At 47.1% G+C, this 20,631-nt stretch overlaps 1 protein-coding gene across 2 annotated transcripts in view; it reads left to right on the forward strand.

The window, feature by feature from the left end:
* Positions 1 to 6,779: 6,779 nt before the first annotated feature.
* Positions 6,780 to 20,631, forward strand: part of LOC119441984 (uncharacterized) — a 50,799-nt gene continuing 36,947 nt past the window's right edge. Inside the window, exon 1 of one of the 2 annotated variants that reach the window (XM_037706667.2) lies at positions 6,780 to 6,917. The gene's annotated coding sequence lies outside the window, so the exon portion shown is untranslated. Of the gene's footprint in view, positions 6,925 to 20,631 lie in introns of both variants that reach the window. The other variant, XM_049661794.1, reaches the window with a different exon arrangement.

Below are 20,631 nucleotides of genomic sequence, written 5' to 3' on the forward strand. Positions count from 1 at the left end.
GGCAAGTACGAAATCTTTCTGAAGGCGCGTGTGGCTGTCGAGAGGTTCCTAACCGATCCCGCCGTCGTAGTTCAGTTTGAATGCAGAGGAACAAGAGCAAAGGTGGTCCGAGTATTCGGGTACTCTGCCGAGCACCAGGCATTGAACTGTCAAAGGCTCTAGAAAAGTATATGAAGATCTTGAGCGTGCACACGTGAGAGCGTACCCGGGTTTTCCTCGGTGACCACCGACGTCCGCCGCGTGGAAATTGAAATGAAATCCGCGCTGCCAAATTATTTGGAGGTCATTGACCCTACAATTCAGTGTGAGTTTGAAGGCGTTGTGCGAGTCGCAGGCGCTGCGTCTACGAAGGCTATCTTGGCGACGCCTGTCACACTCGCGATACGAGAGATGCGGGGCATACGGCCACGTGGTCGGCAACGACCCATGCCCGAAATGTGGGGACGACCACGCGGTCAGCAAGCGCCAAAAACGCACGTTTGCTGCGGTGGCAGTGCCCTGGTTTGCCCCCCTGTGACGGTGATAGAGAAAACACTGTCCTGGCCGATTACCGGGAGCCGACACGTACAGTGTTCCCCCCACTTTCAGTAGCACAGGCAGGGGATAAAGGCACCCAAGAAGCTGAGAAGCCAGTGGCATGTCTAAGCCAGCCATCAGGTGCAATCTCTAACAATGGCCGGCAGGCTACCCAAGATGGTGCGCAAGAAAAAGGCCGAAGCTGCCCCCACAAGCATCAACACAGAAGACCCTGGGGAAACCCCAAAGGACGCAGCCAGGCGAAAACCGAAAACGAAAAGCCCCACCACCACCCCACCAAGGAAGAAATACGGGGATCTGATGATGAGAGCTCTAGCTCTAAGCGTTCGAGTAAAATGCCAAAACACAGGCGCCAAATACTCGCGAAAGCAATTCAGAAAGCGAGCCAGAGAGTGTAAAATAAATGCACCTGGAGGCGCCCCTATGCAAATTTTGGCACTTGAGTAAATGTGATTCTTCCGAGATGTCGGCCAACACATACTCGTCGTCCAGGGAGGGTCTGCCCTCTGTTGTTGCCTCCCCGTAAGGGAGGGTGTGTTGCAAACTACACACCTAGTTTGCAACACACACGTCTGCATCGACTGGACCCCTGTCTTCGACTTCGACCTCCACCTGGACTATCCCGACCCGAAACAACAGTACTTTGCCGATTGTGGCTTGGTGTCGCATTTACAAAGTCCTTTGCTTTCCGCATTGGATGGGAGGATAGTGCTGCGTGTGACCACTGCGGCGACGAGGAAACAATCGAGCACGTACTGTGTCACTGTCCCCAATACCGCGCACATAGGCAGTCATTCGCGACCGCGCTTGCACGTCTTGACGACCGGCCGCTTTCGGAGCAGACAGTCCTGGAACGCCGGCCTATACAGTCGTCACACAACAAGTCAGTCAAGGCACTCTTGAAGTTTTTGCGATCGAGCGGACTTTCTGACAGACTATAGTTCTCACAGACGTTTCCAACCTCCTCCTTTTTTTTCTTTTTTTTTAATTTCTTGATTTTTTTTTCGTGACTGCTTTTTCTCTTCCCTATTCTTTCCGCCTTTCATTTCCCCTTCCCCTTCCCCCAGTGCAGGGTAGCAAACCAGAATCTTTTCCGGTTAACCTCCCTGCCTTTCCCACCACGTTCCTCTCTCTCTCTCTCTCTCCCCGTAAGGGGAAGGCTGCCCTTTACCATTTCTTTTTAGGTGTGCCTTCTCCCGTCCTTCCAAGATGTCTATATGAGGGATATATCGCTCATATTAGCTGCTCTCAACTGCCCGGGTTTGACATGACCAGTTAAGCAAGCGGAAATAATGCAGTTGTCACGCCGAAAGAGAATTTGCATCCTGGCGCTTCAAGAAACTTACATTCAACACATCGATCAGATGAGGCAATTCGATGTAACTTTTGGAACTAAATCTTACTGGAATTATAGAAGGAAGGGTTCAGCATTTCTTCGAGATTTAAACGTTAAAATGCTTCGTTATGAAAGGGACAATGCCGGTCGTATTTTAAGCATTGATTTAGACAATAGCACACAAATCATTAATTTTTTGCCCCCTGTAAACGCGGTCAAGGAGAATTTTTCCAATCAACAGAACATTAAGCAAAATATTAAGCAAGCAAAATATTAACAAGGTAATTCATGCCTATGGAGGTTCAGAAAAAGACTTTCTACAGGAGATTAAAGAGAAATATATCTCCCAGGCTAGACCAGTTATACACCCAGACTACACAGGAGTAGCAAACAACGAACTTGACAGGGAAATTAGTGAAGGGCAGCCTCGCAAAAACTTCATACTAAATCAGCACCCGGACCAGACGTAATCACAAATAAGATACTCAGGAACCTAGATGATGAGTCTCTAACAAAATTGACAGAATATATCAATGAATGCTGGAAAACCGGCAAAATGCCACAACAATGGAAGACGGCACACGTCATCTTAATACCTAAACCAGGCAGGCGCTTACAGCTGGAGAATCTGAGATCTATATCTCTCACATCTTGCGTTGGAAAGCTGATGGAGCATGCAGTCCTAGCGAGACTAACTAACTATCTCAAGGACAGGGACCTATTTCCCTCCACGATCCTGGGTTTCAGAAGGAATCTTTCCACGCAGGATGCAATGCTCCACCTTAAACACCAAATCATAGACAACCCAGGCAGATTCACTAGAGCCATCCTCGGCTTAGACTTAAAGAAAGCATTTGACAGGGTAACACATCAGAAAATACCTTGAAGCCTTGAAGAGCTAGGATTAGGAAGGAGAATATACAATTATGTTCGAGACTTCCTAACCGGCAGAAAGGCAAAGATCACCGTGGGAGACCTCGTCTCGGAAGAGATTGAGATTGGTAGCGCCGGCACACCACAGGGGTCAGTGATATCACCGTTGCTGTTTAATCTGGCATTATTCGGATTACCAGCGAAACTAGAAGAAATTGAGGGCCTTAACCACACTATATATGCCGATGACATTACCTTATGGGTGAAGGAGGGTAATGATGGGCAGATAGAACAGACACTCCAAAGTGCGACTGAAACAGTCGAACAATACCTAGAGGGAACCGGATTGGTTTGCTCGGCGGAAAAATTGGAATTATTATTGTACAGGCCAACTCGCAGGGGCCGTAAACCAAACAGCTACAGGGGGGCAGACAATGTAGAAACGGACATAGAACTGAGGACTGCCGATGTACCCATATCTAAGGTTGATAAAATCAGAGTTTTGGGACTGCTCATTGAAGCAAAAGGCAACAATGGAGAAACAATTAGGAAGTTGGAAGGGGCAGTATCTCAAGTTATGAGGTTGATCAAAAGGATAGCCAATAGACACAGTGGAATGAAGGAAGGAAACATGATCAGACTGGTACAGTCGTTCGTTATCAGCAGGATCGTGTACGTCGTACTCTACCTTAGATTGTATGCCGCAGAAATGATTAAATTAGAATGCCTCATTAGGAAAATTTATAAACAAGCCGTAGGACTACCAATCAGCACTAGTACCGACAGGCTATTAGAATTAGGCCTGCACAACACAATAGATGAGCTCATAGAGGCGCAGCGGATAGCGCAGTACGAACGCCTTTCCAAGACCAAGACAGGAAGACACATACTAGAAAAACTAGGTATTGGGTACCATACTCCAAACAGAACCAAAGTGGACATCCCGAATTGTGTCAGGGATACGATAACCGTTCCCCCATTACCAAAGAACATGCATCCCGTGTACCATAAAGGCAGAAGACAAAGCAGAGCAATGGTCATACAAAAGAAATTTGGTAATAGTAAAGACGCAGTATTTGTAGACGCTGCTAGATACAAGCACAGGCGCGGCTTTACAGCCGTAGTAATTGATCATGAAAAGAAGTGCAAAACATGCGTTACGGCAACCACAGTAAACATCGAGACTGCAGAGGAGATAGCTATTGCGCTAGCACTATCACAGACCGAAGCGGACGTAATAGTCAGTGACTCTCAGGCGGCAGTACGAAATTTCGCTAATGTCCGAATCTCTCCTGAAGCACTACGAATCCTAATGGCGGGTACCAAAAGTCAAGAAAAAGATGTTTATTTAATATGGACACCCGCTCACAGCTCCACCTCGCCAGCAGACAGCAATAATAATAAGACGGCGCATGACGTTGCTCGAGGGCTTACGGACCGAGTCACGGCCGATAATACGGCCGGCACCTTAGCGTCTCCTGAGAACGAGGATGGAGAGGAGTGGGAATGGAAGGATCGTATGACCAGATTTAATGACATCACACAACACTACAAATTGCAAAGGTGCATTTTCCCACCACCTCACCAAAAGCTCAGCAAAAAGCAATCTGTCACATGGCTGCAATTACAGACCAGAACTTATCCGAACCCGGCGATCTCACATCTCATTTACCCAGACATGTGCAAGACAGATAAATGCAAAAACTGTGGTTCTAGAGCCAATCTGGAACATATGCTATGGGAATGTCGAGGCATAACAAACAATAATGGGGATGCAGCCTCTCGCGATCGCCTCCGCGTGCGCTGGGAGACTGTGTTGCTCAGCTCTGCCCTTGACGATCAACTTTGGGCTGTCCAGTGGGCCTGAGGAAGCCGCCAGGGCTCAAGAGCTCCTGGTCGTCACCTAGGCGGGACCATTTGCCCGTCCCACAAACTCGCAGGGCCTTTAAATAAAGTTATTTGACTGACTGACTGAACAGGACATTACTTTGTATAACCAGCTAAGGTCATTCTCTTAGGGTATTTTAGCTGTGTTTTAGAAATGAATGATGGGCCCTCCAAACGGGGCACGTCCAGGTGGATGGGGCGTGATTACAATGGTGCGCAGACATAGCGCTCTCTGGTAGATGAAACAGGACTTTTAGATGCATGGAAAAACCTTGGCACCTGGGCGGTCAAGAATGATGTGGACAGGTCGCGGTCGTGAGAGCCGCATCGACAGTCTACATGCGTCAAACGCGCTGGTACTTTCGCTACAGTCCACGTGGGTATTTCCCACTGCGTTAAGTCACCATGGATTGATAATCTTCCGCGTCTCTGATTATGATCTAGCTCCGCGAGCAAAGAGATGACGGCGCCTTAATTTAAAACTTCTTGAGTATCCGCGCGTAGTAGATAAAATTAGCAACTTGATAAAAATATCCGTTAAGTCCGCGCCGATCGCTACGGCATGGGAATCTTTTAAAGGGGCCGTTAAAGAACGCCTTCAAATTTGAGGCCCCAAACTAGTCAGAGAAGAACGTGAAGACATAAGGAAAGTGTCAGACGCTATTTTAATCCTTACCGCACCCCTATCCGAAGTCCCAAGCATTGCAGGCGCTCTATGCGATCTTAGAAAAGAACTTTATAGCCTTCTTAACAAAAGATAGGACCGACTGTGCATAAAGATGGGATAGAGAAACATGGTGTTCGAGACATCTCCACCGCTGCCCTCTGGCTACAAAAAGTACCACCCTTTGCGCAATCTCCGACCCAGCCACTGGGGTTACAACAACAAAACTAGAAGAGATAACAGAGGCTGCCAGGCCCTTCTATGAACAATTGTACCAGGAAACCCAGAGCACACCCCGCACCGTCCCTCTGAAGAGCCCAGAAATGAGTCCTGTAGTTGTGAACACGCCCTTTAGTACTGTAGTTGTGAACACTTCGCTTGTGGACGCTACTATTGAGGTAGTAGGACAATTAACGTTGCTCTATTGGCACTCACGCTCGCCTACTCGTGGTATGGTAACAGGGCATTCAATTTCTTCTACCTCATGCAATAGTAAACTGATTTGAATATTAGGTGAGTAAAACGACCCCTAGACGGCGTGTTATAACTTCCTGCGTATATCTAAAATTTGCGATTGGGTCTGCATGAGGGTCTCTTTAATGTGATCGTTTTACTTACAGTAGAGGCTGTGTTATCCAAATACACATCACGTATGCTGTCTTGAAGCTATTGAGTGCTGCTGAACGTCGCCCTCAGTTATTTGTCCTTCGATTCCATACCCGTTTAGTTAACATTATGCATACATGCATACACGGCGGGTACTGAACAAAAGCTTTCTTCATACATTTGCGAGTTCAAAGTAGTCTTATCAGTCACGCTTCTCGAACCTATGGAGTCTGAAAGGCAACACAGTTTCTGTTATGACAAGCAGAGTGCGCTGTTCTCTCATACAAACAGATCGTTATAGTGACACTGAACCCTACTGGTAGCGTTTGCTGGGGAAAAGATATCAGCTGCCTTGTCTGTCACTGGAAACAGAACGTTGAAAAAACGTACCGCCTGACAAGACGACGTAGAGAAAAACACCGTGAGAAAAAGACAAAAACAAAAACAAAAAAAAACAATTGACACTGTACCAGCTGCGAGAGGTTAACAACTGCTCTCTCGTCCATGCGTGCGACCCTTCGGCTCTATCCGTTCCCGCAGCGGGGCTGTAAAAGAAAGTTTGGAAAGAAAGCAAAACAAAAATGTGCGATAACTCAAGCGAACGAATCCAAATACACGAGGAGGGGGCGACGTCACTTCCGTAGACAGCAACGACGTCTCTTCTACCTCACTGATCACGTGGACGCCGACATTGCCTCAGCTGTGCCGGCTGTGCTGTTGCGGCTTCCGGGAGAGAGTGTGTGCTCGAAGCGCTGCCGCCGCCGTCAGTCTCACAGCCGCCAGTTCGCAGTCGGCCTTGAAAGCGCGCGAAAAACCGAGCGTGCGGCTCGCGTTGAGCCGAGTGCGTCGAACGCTGCGCTGCCGACTCGTCCAGGGCGGGAGGTTCCGACTACGTTCTCTCGGTTCTCGGTCGCCACCCCTGCGCTGCCCCTGCCGGTAGCAGCAGCGAGCTCGGACACACAGCTCAAGTCACGTACGAATAAAGCATCCCATCTAGTCGGCACATCGCATTCAGTGAGTACTGAAAGGATTTTGTTGGTACCGCTGCTATAGTGTGTTCGATAGGGAGCCTACATAATGTTCGAGTCAAGGATGGTGTGGTTTCGTTCGAGTTTGCTGGCGGTCTATCCGTTGCATTGACTAGGTGGCATGCGTGGTACACTGCTGCCGAGCGCTAGGTCCTGGGTTCGATTTCCATCCGCGGCGGCCGCATCCCGGAGGGGGCGGAACGCAAAACATTTTGCGCACTTGGATTTAGGTGCACGTTACAGAGCACAAAATGGTCGAAGTTAATCCCGAGATCCCTGCTACGGCGTCCCTCATAATCGATTGTGCAGTTTCGGAACAACGCCACGATTTGCTTTTTTTAGCGTTATTTCTTCGTTTGAAGTCGTTCTGCACTAGCTTATGGACTTGAGCTATACCTCTTGTAGCCTCATGGTCAAGAATCTATTAGACCCGCGAGCTGCAGAAGCGTCCTTTTTGTCACATCTACCGCCAGTACTACCTTTGCAGAGGAATATTTTTTCGTTATTGCCTACAGTTTTTCTTTCTTTTTTAAGATTTCGCCTGCAAGAGGCTCTCGAGTTGCCCCTTCTTCATTCTTTTATTTTTTATCCAGCAGGCACACCAAGAAAACAATCTTGAATTTTGTACTACATAGAACTACGCAAGTCCAGGCGTCAGTGTTTTCCGCGTGAATTGATCACGGGTGACCAGAAGTAGATAAATTCAAGTAACCTGAGAAATGTGGTGGTATTGCTAGCCAGAAGTGTAGAAAAGAAATATATGCAGTTTCGACATCAACAAGAGTGCTTAGGTTCGCGTACGCGGTAATCATGGCGCCTAGTAAGGTTTTAAAAAGCGTGCAAGGGAATCAAAAGTTTCAGCGAAGTTCGACTGCGTACCATTAATCTTTATCCATCGATATAGAAGGAATCGTTCAACGCGCTCTAGAGAGTTCCATAATGTAAAAGATGCTACAGCAATGCTATCGCATTACGCAATGTGTTCCGCAAGTCGTCGCCGATCGCCTATGTTATTTACTATTTGCCAAAGCAAACTTTCTCATATCAGCGTGTGACGCCTTCTTTTTTTGCCTTATCAGTACCCACCAAGACGCGTGAATGATTCTTCGAAAGCACACGCGGAAAACTAATCTCTTCCTCTTGCCAAAACACGCGTTTCCCTGACTTGACTGTTTATGACCAGATAGCCGCCCTTTGGACCGCGAGCAGCTATAGCTACAAGAAAGGCTGGCGTTTTCTTATTCTTTATTGTTTCTAGCTTGCTCGCTCTCGGCGGGCACACGCTTATACGAAAGCGCGACGAAAGCGCGACAATTTATACGAATGCGCGACATTTATCAGGCAAGGTGGTTCAGTGGCTATAGTGTTGCGCTGCTTGAGCACGAGGTCGCCCGTTCGATTCCCGGCCGCTGCGGCAGCAATTCCTATGGCACCGGAATACAAAAACGCTCCTGCACCGGGCTTTGGTGCACGCTAAAAAAAATGGTCAAACTTAATCCGGAGCCCCTATTAGCGCGTCCCTTATAACCCACTGTGTAGTTAAGCCTCACATTTTTATTTTAATGCGCTAAAATTTACTGGCTCTTGCTTCTGCAAGGTTTCACTTTGGTGTACCAGCCAAACGTGTCCACAAGAAAACGGAGTGATAAGTATCGTTCGTTCATTTACTACATGTACGATGCTTCCGTGGACTTGCATTACAATTGGGTTAATTGATGCGACGACGCACGAAGAACGAAAAGCAGGCGAGCCTTGTGTACCAGTCATTTTTCTTACTCCTTGTGTCGTTGTCGCAGGGCTTCATTTATCCCGATATCTCAGTGGAAAATTTTTGGCTATACCTTGTTTTGTATTTCTTGTGAAGAAGAAAATGCCAGCGAAAATAGTAATCTGGCGAAGGAGAAACACTGGAAGAAGCCGTAGCACCCGTTGATGACGCTATAAAATCATTCGGTATGATGATAGTCTGATAAGCTCGCGCTTGTGCACCCGCGAAAGTCGCGACCCGCCATACGAGTGCTGTAACCTCGGTGCGGTTAAACTGCAGCGCAGCGCTCGTTATCGGGTGTTTGAACCCACGACATTTATGGCGCGCGGCGAAATTCTCGAAGCTCGCTTCAGCCCTTCCGCCATACGTATATGGTCCGGACATTCTGCTCCACCTGAGATCAGAGCACCTAGGCGATCCTCTTTTTTTTTTCGGACGCGAGGAAAGGGATTTCATTTACAACTGAAGATTTACAGCTGCGCTCGTTGTCTCGTTCCAACCATGAATCCGCCACAACTGGCCCGGTTATCCACTCTCCTGAAGATGTTAGTCCTGCTATGCAGAGCTGGCTAGTTCAGATGATTGATGTTACACAAAAAATTACTTAAGCGAAAGGCTAACAAGAATAAAATAATGAAAGTAGAACAAATATAAACAAACCAAGCAGGAATAATTAAAGGTCCAAGAGTGTCAAATCAATCCGGACAGACATAAACATAGCAGCAATGGTCTTTATCGCTCGGATTGCGTCCCCATTTCTGTTCCAAGGTCCTGGGAAATGTCCGCGTGTGTCAAGTAATGCCGCTGTCGCATGTCGCGCGGTGGTGTGGCACCGGCAGCGATATAATACGTGCCCATTATTCTCAAGAAGCATGCTCAGGGCCCCATAGCAAACTCGGTCGCCCGATACTCACACGGGATATGACGTTCCCCATGTGGAACACCCGAAGTTTCCAAGGCAACCGGCAGCACCTCCTATATACTCTTCTCTCCGCCTTCGCATCCCAGGTGGACTCTGCCGACGCGATGCTACGCCTGATTTGTCGAATATGGTTAGATAATCAAGGGTTCGATGAAAGTTCGTCTGGTCAGACATGTAAATGAAGGGAATCACGGTCACTGACCAAGTCTGACGAATAATCCGACGTTTCGGAACCGCGTACGGGTTCCTTGTTCACTGAGTTGGACAGGAAATCGTCGTCACTTACGTAGCCAGCACGGGGCGTAACTAACGTGCGTAAATGGCAGGCACAGTCCCTGCTGTCCGGTTCACCGTAGCTGGCGTCGATTGAATGATTAGCGATTCTATAAAAGAGGGGGGGGGGGGGGGGGGGGATCACATGTTCTTTTCTTTGGTGACAACAGTGGCATTGGCCCAGTCAATCTTGTGACTATGTTCCTGCACCTTTGGCAATGAGGCGTTGAGGCGTCTGGAGGACTTCCCTGTTTCGCCAATATATATACTTGGTGGAAATCAGCGCATGGTATCTTATACATGGCTCCTCGGAATGATTCAACGGGTAACCTGCCTTTCACATTCATTAGCTGGTTCCCGAGCTTGCTGGTACGGTTAGGAGGGATGGTTAGGAGTGACTTTTACGAAGTCTTTTGCAATGCGAATCGGATGGGCCTGACGACGCCTCGTGTGATGGCTGTGGTAGCGAGGAGACTCTTCAACACGTTCTCTGTGACTGACCTCGCTGCGATTGACTGAGACGATCGCTCGCAAGTCGCCATCAAAGATCTTTAACAGATGAAATTATTTTAGAATCATTTCTTAAATCATTTTAGAAACGCTTGTGTATGCGCTGATACATCGATGCTTTTAAATTATTACAAATTAATTCGTGTGTGCTTCTGCATGGCGATTGTTGTGTGGTTACAATAACTTTTTTTCGAGCTGGAAGGCCAGCGATCTTAAGCCGTTAGTGCCGACGTCAGTTGCTCTCTTGCTCTATCGGGATGAAGTACGTAGTTCAAGGAGGTCGCGGTATTAAGTTCCCGGTCGCCTTCCGACGGAAGCCGAATGCTTCAGAGAATTCTGCAGATATGTTGGTCTGCGTAAAAGCACTCCTGGTAGTCGTTGGTGAACATTTATTCGCGGGCAGCTGCTGTGGTGTCGATCAGTTATTGCAACAATGCAACGCATTCGCTTGTACCTGCGAGCCAGTCAGCAGTTCCGCGACGGTGTAAAAACGAAAAAGTCGGTAGCATTCCATGGTTCGAGACAAGGATTCGATAGCTTTGCCTCGAATGCATTTTTGATTGCTTTACAAGGGTGCAGACTGCGACTGGCGCGTTGCATTCGGCTCAGCCTGTCATTGTGCCGGTATACCGTATAGGAAACGCTGAAACTTCGCTGCAGACGATTTCACGGGAAGTCACGTGGAACACCAATCCCAGAAGTTGGTTTAAGCGCGTGCGTGCGTTCTTCGATTATAAAGTGCAGCATGCCGCAGCTGCTGCAGCACTCAACGAGTTCCAAAGAGCCTCACTATGTGCCTTGCTGAAACTTGTTATAGATCACAAACTGGGCAAGTTATTATTCCAATATCCTCGTTTTAAGTACTGTCACCTTACGACGAATCTTTGCGGAAACGATGTGTACGTGTTTGAAACAGCCCTGTGGTGGTCATGTGTGCCACATATTGTTACGTGTGGAGAAACAGAATGGGCTGTGTGTCATGTCGCACTGAGGCCGCAGTGTCATTGTAGCGAGCGTTATGTACACAAGCAACTTGTCAAACGAGTCAGTGAAGCAGATGTCGGTTCCTGCTCTGGTCACGTCCTGTTTCTTGCTTTCATGGAGCGCCGTAAGTCACTATTTATGTATTTATTTCCGGTTGTCATGTTCAATCTCTCGCAGCCGTTCGAACTGTCGGGCTCGTTACAACGTTTACATAACTTGACAAGAAAATTTAATAATGATTCGCATAATAGCATAGACTATAACATAGGCAATAACCTGGTCAGCTTGTCGTTTGTTTTATAGCGTATCACACCGCATAATTCGATATATCTTTTTTTCCCGGCTCGGAAAAAAAAAAGAAATCCTTCTTTGGCTTTAAAAGACGTTTCTTTAGTGTTTTGTGGACTTATGGTTTATATGCTCTTAAAAAGGACAACCTAAGTCGCGAGGCTAGAAATTATGTTTGAAATTTCCTGGAAACAATATTTAATCTTGAAGAGTTCGACGGAAACCAGTCTGGCGAGGGGAAAACCCGGCAAAATAAGGCACTCGCCAAAATTAAAAACATAGTGACTAGAACGTGTCATTTCGGGGCCCCTACGTGTTTTGTAGCCCATGCAACCTTGTTCATGATCTCAATGTGTGTTCACAATGTGAACAAGGGATGTGTGTGTGTGTGTGTTATTCGATTGTTATGATTGGATTACTTGTCTCTGATTGGAGAAACTGCAGAACGCGCTGTTTTGTTCCTGATTTTTGTTTCCTGTCATTTTTTTCTATATTGGCTGCTTAATGCACGTTTACGAAATGGGCTTTATTGCCAAGACTTCCTTCATATCACCTCATGTTATCATATAATCACTGAACAATTAATGTTTGGGTGAAGCCGGCGATACAATAGCTGCCAACATTTCCAATTAAACCAAAAGAAAGAAAATAAAATAGAAAACAGATGAATAGCAAAGAATAAAAGAGGAAAGAGAGATAAAACGTCAATTAGTCCACTGGGTGCGCTGAAAAAGCACTCGCTGAGCACTGCATGGTCACCCGTAAAATATCATGATTGGTCTAACGACTCAAACTCGCACCTCAATTGTCCTATCGCATGGCCTAAAAAAAAACGTGGATTATCTGGCATTAGCAACAACATTCTGCGGCATAATGTATGTCGTGTTCTTATACGTCTAAATCTAAAGGGCCGGAACTCATTCCAGGCAAGAACGCGTCACTAAAAAAACAACCAGTTGTTTGAGCGCACGACGTCAAGACGAATGATCTCTGATTCAATTCCTCACACCACTGCGCTGCGTGAGAATTGTTCAAATTTCATACAAATGGACGCACGCGTTAATCGAAATCCCTAACGCGTGAATGTCGTTCGCAGCAAAACGTTCCTAGAACATTCGTGTAGCTCCACACGAAGCTTGACACTACATGACTCGACTAAAGTAACATTTCAAGTGCTTCTCCTTGCCTTGTGCGTGGTTGTAGACAGCTGCTAGAAATAAACAGCAACGTGCACACTAAGAGGCCCAATGGTTACTGGAGCGATCCAAAAGCAGTAATGGAAAACTGGGTGTGAAGCGGTGAAAGATGTCGCGTGTTTGAGGCACACCGATGACATCACTTCCTGCTCCATAGAGGTCAAGTTCAACAACGCAAGAATTTTTTTCACAAATTGGCCCTCATACACAAGTCGGTCGCAAGCTACGTTTTAGTCGTGCCACCGTTCCCTCCCAGCCCTCCTTTTTAGAACTACGTTTTTTGCATCCTGGGCCGCTATCTTGAACGCGTTCGAAAAGCCGGCGTTCGGTTTCGCCTCACCCGATTGGCCTAGGCCGCGATATCGGCACGGCCTGGACAATCGCGTGAGACGAAACCGAAAACGTCCGGTTTTCGAACGCGTACGAGATAGCGGCCCTATCGAAATGAAACTCGCTCTGATACTGATTCCGCGAACTGACGTTAATCAGTGTAACGTAGCACTCTCGGAGTCACCGCGACAAGCCAGGGGTGACTTAAAGTGTAACTTGAAAAAAAAAACTGTCAGACGGTTTGGCTGTACTCAAAACTGTGGATCGCTGTTCTAGTTAGCTATACCTGCGGTGACATCTACCTAGCACGCTAATATAACTACTTTCCCTTTTTGGATTTTAACTTCTTCCGGGCTCCGAACGCGATCGTATTCTCACTTACCATCAGTATGTACGCAGCAAGAGTAACTTATGACTGGAAGGCCTCGTGGCCCACATGTGTTTGTTTATTGTCTTGGGCAAAGCTCGCTTCCCGCCTTTTCCACGCGCGCGTGTGTGTGTGTATCTACATCGCCGCGTCTCTTTGTTTCTAGTCTTTCTACAGAGGCAGAAAGAGCGCACGCTATCCCGGCGTCTCGTCTCTTTACGATGCGCTTCGAAGCGGCGCAGACCGAACACCGTCCCGCTCCCCTTCGGGGTCGCGCGCGAGGGCGACCGACTCCGTACGCATTCCTCCGTAGCCGTAACATGTGACGCCGTATATCACGCAGCACGTTATGTCTTCTCTTGTCACCACGTGAAAACCCCGAGCATTTTACTCGTCGACACAATACTCGGCGGCTCGTAAAGATATACACGTGCAAGCTGCGTCAGCGCCATCTATTGCAGGAATGGCAAAGGCGCTTTTTTTTTTTCGATATGGAAAAAGAAAGCGTCTGCGCGCTCTGTTTCTGCGTGATCAGATTTCGTGACCCAGACGTCCTTTGCGCTAGCAGTAATCCTCTATCGCGAACCATTTGTGAAAAAAAAAAAAAAGCGTCGGTATCATACAGACGCTCGAGTAGAGCTTTCTGGTATAGCAGGAGTTTCAGTTAAGCGTAGATTCACGAATACCCATTCGTTTTTCGCTACGATTGGCGACATACCTTCGTGCGACAGTTTTCGAGTGTGGGGAGTCTATTGATCATCTCCTCTGCATCTGTACCCGCGGCGACGACCAGCGTTCTCTATTAGGCAGCACAATAGATCACTTGGATTCCACGTTATTCTCGTTGACACCCTCGCTTGAACTATGGCCACGTGCTTCAAGTCCAGAAAGCGGTACGTAGACTACTGCAGCACCTTAGGTAGACAGACCTCGGTGAGCGACTGCATAATTTTGATGTGTACCTCCCGACGAACCTCAGTGTTTTCTCTCCTTTGTCTTTCTTTCTTTCTTTCTTTCTTTCTTTCTTTCTTTCTTTCTTTCTTTCTTTCTTTCTTTCTTTCTTTCTTTCTTTCTTTCATTGTGCATGGTAGGCAGCCGGACGTGCGTCTTGCTGACCTTCGATCCTGCCTTTCCTTTCTCTTTCAGTCGCTCTCTGGACAGGCTTCTCCCCTGGACTTCTTTGTCCCGTTCAATAAACCTGCCCATTTCTGTGTATAAAGTTTAGTGTGGTTGGAGAAAAGCCGTAAACATTTCTTTCTTTCGGTTTGTTATATTTGCTACACCTAGACTTGAAGTCGCGTTGTTTACGTAGTCTGCAGCAACAAACGTCTACCAACAAATGTGTAAATTATAAATTCATATAAACTGTCGATAGACAATAAATATTAAGATGCTCATAATATGTACTACTTTCGACAAAGTTAGAACTTACTGCGACAGTCGTCACACTTAATTCGGCTTTCGCGACGTGCCTCGAATGTATCATGTGCACCATGCTGGTGTTTTTTTTTTTTTTTTTTTTTCGAAGAGCTAGTGGGGCCTTGGGATAGGGGCACCACCCTGCTGGACAAACTCCGTCTTTAACCCCCTACCCCCTCTGGGTACTAGGGTAGGAGCCTTTCCGGTTTCTGAATATAATAAAGTTTTACTGCTACTACTACTACTAAGAGATTTTAATTGCACATAAAAGTGTTTAATATGCTCGAACATTAAAGATTAGTCTCGCACTATTTGTTACATCATGATATTTTGTGGTATTTGTAGTTCTCCATGAAACTTAAACAGGGCGCTTAGTGTCAAAAAAGTGCCCGCCTTTTTTTTTTAGGTCGCTTTGACTTGGGAGTCAAATCGTACGCACTTTATGGCACCCTGATAATGCAGTTGGTAATGCGTAGTGGATGACGACTGTACTTTTTGTGACGTCAGAATGCGCACAAGCGCGCGATTTTCTGGCGTAATTAGTTTCGTTGGTTTTGAGGGCGCAGCGCGTCATTTGCCGAGACAGACGCTGACACAGTTTTGTTAGACGATAGACAACTATGCACATGAACGCCAGTTACAGCTTAAGAGAGAAAATAAAAAGGTAAATCGGGAAGGTTAACCAGGTGGCGGCTGGTTTGCTCTACACTTGGCTATAGGAGGAAGCGGGCAGGAAAAGGAAAAATTAAGGGGATAACAAGTGATGCGTGTCGTTTTGATATGGGAGCTCGCAACCGGCTGCAGCCCTGAAATTGCGGCAACTGACTATAAAAAAAATAATAAGGCCTTCCTTTGAATCGCTCTCTGTAATCCTTGTACAAAGGACAATTTATTAGCGGCAGTTCGCGGGCACTAAAGCACACACACACGAAAATTCTAACACAGCCGATAACACCGGCAATTCGGAGGCCAAGTCTCGAAGGCCACGAGCTGGATTGTCTCTTTGCAGCAGCTGCGAGCCTCGTGCTCGGGGCGTGTATGTATATAGCATCGCGCGTCAACACTCACAGCCTTCAAAAAGGCCGATTTCTTCATTTATTTTGTATTCATATCAAATGTTACTGGTTCGTTTTGATTAACATTGTACGTAGTACATGCATTCTGGATCCCTAAATATTTCTACTGTGTGGCACTGAGTACAGTGACGTAAAGCGGCCATGAACTTTTTTTTCTCATATCTTGGGAGCATTCTTAGTGGCCTGATGGGTGTCATTTTCTTGCGACTACTCGTGCAAACGCTTGCTTACGGGAGTCTTAAGTTACAATTTCAGTCTGTGCGATAGGGGGAACCACGAAGTAATTATGAAGCGCGACGCAGCCGTTACTCAAAACTATTTGACTGACGCCATGCTAAAGGGTCGTCTAGTGTTGGGAGAAACACCTCATTAGCATTGACGCACGCATACCAGCCTAACTTTGGCATGAACTCGAGCAGAATTGGCTTTCGATAATTTGCAGATATACGCCTTGCAGATATACGCCGTTACATATGGCACATTTCCCCCATGAAGAGATTCTGAATTTAAACTGGCTTGAATACTGATGAAATGCTTCCACTAAGAGTGGATGACTTTGTACGCTGTACACACTCTCCGCCAATAAAAAAGAGAAGGAAAAAAGCTAGCACCGGAATTTGTGTTCAGAGCCGCTTAATTTCCTTGTGTGTGTTCTTGTAACCAGGAAAAGTTCCACCAGGGGGAGTCTTCAGCAAAAGAACAAAAGAAATAACAGTGAGTGAGGTACTGACTTGCAGTTTCCCAGGAATCGCTGCTTGAACACGGACCAAGTGTTTTCTTTCATATTCGCTTAGAGTGGGAATGCAGTGTAATTTTCTCCGCGCATACGTACGCATCACGACACATCAAACAGAGCGGGTGCGATAATTATCGAAAGTTTGCGTAAACGAGAGCCGGAATTTAAAGAACTTGGCAAACATTTTGTTATTTTTTTTCCTTGATAATCTACCCGAACCACTGCGAATAGAACATTAGGTGTGGCCTGCTTGTAATCCTGACTTCGTTGTATAGGCATCTCTTCAAGATGAAGCGCTCCGTTATGTACGTTGGCTAGGATGACGAAGCACGAGGCGCGCGGTGTCCAGCTAAAGTTGACGAAGCTAATATCGAATGTGATTGTGCTGAGGATTCTATTGCCGCAGCTGCTGCCTTCCTGATCGGAGAGAGAGAGAGAAACATGCTTTAATGAGATGCTGGAGATGTTAGCCTGGCTTTTCGCCTGCCATGCTACTCCAGGTGCTGGATGATGAATATGCAGGAAAGTGTATCTGATTATTTCTTCGTTAAGTCTGATAAGTGCAATACATTTCGACAGAGGAAACCTCAAGCATTTTGGACAGTTACTAGAGCGATGGAATACGTTCTGCGTGAATTGTTTTGCGTAAATATCCGCGTGCTGCAGTTGAAGGCTTATGCGAAAAGTGTCCAGTAATGTTTCTTCCTTTGAAGATGGCCAAGCCTCTTCAATGTGTTAATCGGCGTCGATGAATCAAGGCAGTTTGGAGATGAGAAACTTGGAGAGATAATGCACCAAAATTATCCTGACGACTGCGCCAGTAAAGTTTGTTCTTTCTTCTTTGGAGATGACCAAGTCTCTTCAATGTTTGTTTTTGTTTGGTTGGACAGGTCTACGTTTGCTATGTACCGTTTGCCCAAGCGAGAAGAAGCAAGCCTGGTTTATGATGAACGTCTCCTACGCACACACGTTTAATAAAAAAAATTACAGGGAAATACAATACAGCAATCTTTCATTGCAAATGTAAAAGCCGAACAGATTGGGGCTAAAATCGCCAGACTCCTTTGACTCTTTCATTATGCTAATTGCTTTTAACAGCTATTGCGAGCCCCTGATTCCAGGACACACTTAGAGAATACCACGTTGTCCCGAGCGAAAGCCCAGAGTGCGTCTGGAAAACGCAGAGCATTCATGGCAACTGATCAACAAACGTTAAGAGGCGCGGCAGAAATCTGAAGAAGCATGCAGGTCTCAAGAGCAGCAGCATCAGACGAGCGTTAGGCTACAGTAACTCTAGATGCGCGCGCTCTTTGCAGCTCCGCTCATTGACAAGCAGAACACGCAAAACACGCCCGGTTAGTGAGCCATCCATGAGGTGGCCTTTTGCTGTGGTTGCGTTTACTTTATACTACGTGTATTCGTTCGGCGCAGCAAATTCATAGACGTGTGTAGCCGAGCTACGTGAAATACGACTCCGCAGGGCTGTAACCCGCTTTTGGTTATGCATCTGATGAATGAGGGAATAATAGCTCTGTACAGCAGTTCGGTGCAACGCAAAAAAAAAAAACACCGCATATCCACGGGGTGAATGATGATGAGTGGGCGAAGCTCCGGAGGAAATCATCGGTAAACCGTGAATCTTCCGTGTAATTCGCCCAGTCTCGCCGCACTAAATCGAACGATTGACTTCCACCAATGACACGCGCCATATGTGACGTCATTCCTATTTTATAACAGCGCCCTTCATTATAATTGCACCATCTCCCGCTTAAGGGGACGCTAGCACAAACGCGTTAGAAACGTGCAGTACTCTCTAGTAAGGGGGAGAGGCCACAGCGTCTTACGCAGCCGTTTACACATGCCGGAACGTGCACCGCGTTTGCCGACGCCATCAGCGTTTATGAATACGGGGGTAAGGCGGAGAGGCCACAGCGTCTTACACCAGCTTCTTGCACGGGCCGTAACGCGCTAGCACAAACGCGTTAGAAACGCGCAGTCTTTCGTTAATGTTGGGTATTTATTGCCATCGTGGTGCGTCTGTCCATGTGCGCTTCGTGGCGTATATAGTGGTTAGCGCCACGCGCTCAGAAACGAGGGGTCCCTGGTTCGATTCCGCTACGGCCACAACTCTCGGAATTTTTTTTTCTCATAAAAGTAGACGTGGCTACCTATATACTACGACGACTACTACAACTACAGAGGAGGGACAGACCCACACCCTAAGGAGCTTCGCCCCTAAAAACTACGTAAGCTGTATAATTGCGGCCATGGCTTACGCGTCCCGCAATAACGTGAGTGCCACTGTTCACTGAGCAAATGAAAGACTACAACGTGCACAGCTCGTAGTCCTAGAGCACTACACTCGTAACTGCTCGCTAAATAAGCCGTATATTAATCGCTTTGGTTACGTGTTTGCCTAGCGTAATCGAAACCCGTAACCGAACACCGCTACGTATGTACTATGCCGAGCACCCCTTGTTTCTATAGCGACGTGTTACGTCACACCCGGACGCAGCCACATATGAGAGCAGGTGCGCGCGAGGCATCGCTGTACAGACCCCGTGTTCCCCGTCACGGTCACAGCTCTCGACGAGGTTGTACGCAGACGCGGGGCCCACCGAGGTCGCTCCGGCTTTTCGCCAGCACAACATGCGCCTTGTAACGGGTTGCGTGGAAACGTAAGGCCAGCAGCTTTTACTGTGGCTGTGGCTTATTTGGCGTCGGCGAAAACACTCCTCGCGGCCATCAGGCCTTTGACGTCATATATTGTGAAGTAACGGCCACCTGCGTCAGTGGCGTCTTTTTTTTTTCGGCATCCTGCCTATAGCGACGTTTACATCCGCACAGTGTATGGGCACGCTTTGAAACTGTTGCAGCGCAGAGAGTGATAACAGGTAAGAAAATACCGGGAGATTTACCGGAGGATATCTCCGGTTTGCTACCCTCTACTGGGGAAGGGGAAAAGGGGTATGAAAGAAAGAGAATAGAACAAATGGAGGAAATAATTATCAGGCAGAGAGGCCAACTATACAATATCTCTGTACCGGGCAAGAAAAGGAGAAAGAAACAAACAAACAAAAGAAAAATGAAAAAAATATACGATTTTTGTGTGGGGTGTTGTCTGTCATGCAGTACGGTATGTTTGCAAGGCCTGGAAGATGTAAACATCGTCGGCTCACCCTCGCGTGCTTTCACTCGCACATGCAGCATACGGCGCGCGGCGACGATGTTATTTGCCTTGAACGGAACTTCACGGCGACGCCGACGGCAGGAATGCGCCTGGAGTGTCCACATAATTGCCATCGCAATAAAAGATTCGGCTGCATGATGCTTCATGTAGTCGAAGGCCGCGCGTTGATAAATGCCTTCAACATCTCGCTCTTTTGCTCATACACAGAATACTCGGCATGTGTGCTATAACTTTTTCATTTTTACTGCGTCATTATGAGGCCACGGTATGTGAACGTGCGCATTAGAACCGTTGAAACATGCTAGGAGCGTCTAACGTATATCTCCAGTTGTCTCGTGACTCGCCGCGAACTGTCAAGGTTAGAGAGGAAGTTGCAACGTGTCTAATGGATTGAATCCCTGGTACTGTCGAAGACATCTTGATGCGCTGTTTCTGTTGCTAGGAGAGCGAAAATTTCACGGCCGTGTTTTCACAAAAGCCGCGTAGATGACGTTACCAGGTTATGAATAAAGCTGTGCGGTCATGCCCGCCAAATGTCTGTGCCTGGCATTTTTGTATGAACATCGCCTTTTAAAGTTCCATTTAACGCTCTTTGGAGGCAATCGTTCAGTCACCGGCTTCTAACATGCCCAGGACAACGG

Source organism: Dermacentor silvarum, chromosome 2 (genome assembly GCF_013339745.2).
Source record: "Dermacentor silvarum isolate Dsil-2018 chromosome 2, BIME_Dsil_1.4, whole genome shotgun sequence".
NCBI lineage: Eukaryota > Metazoa > Arthropoda > Arachnida > Ixodida > Ixodidae > Dermacentor > Dermacentor silvarum.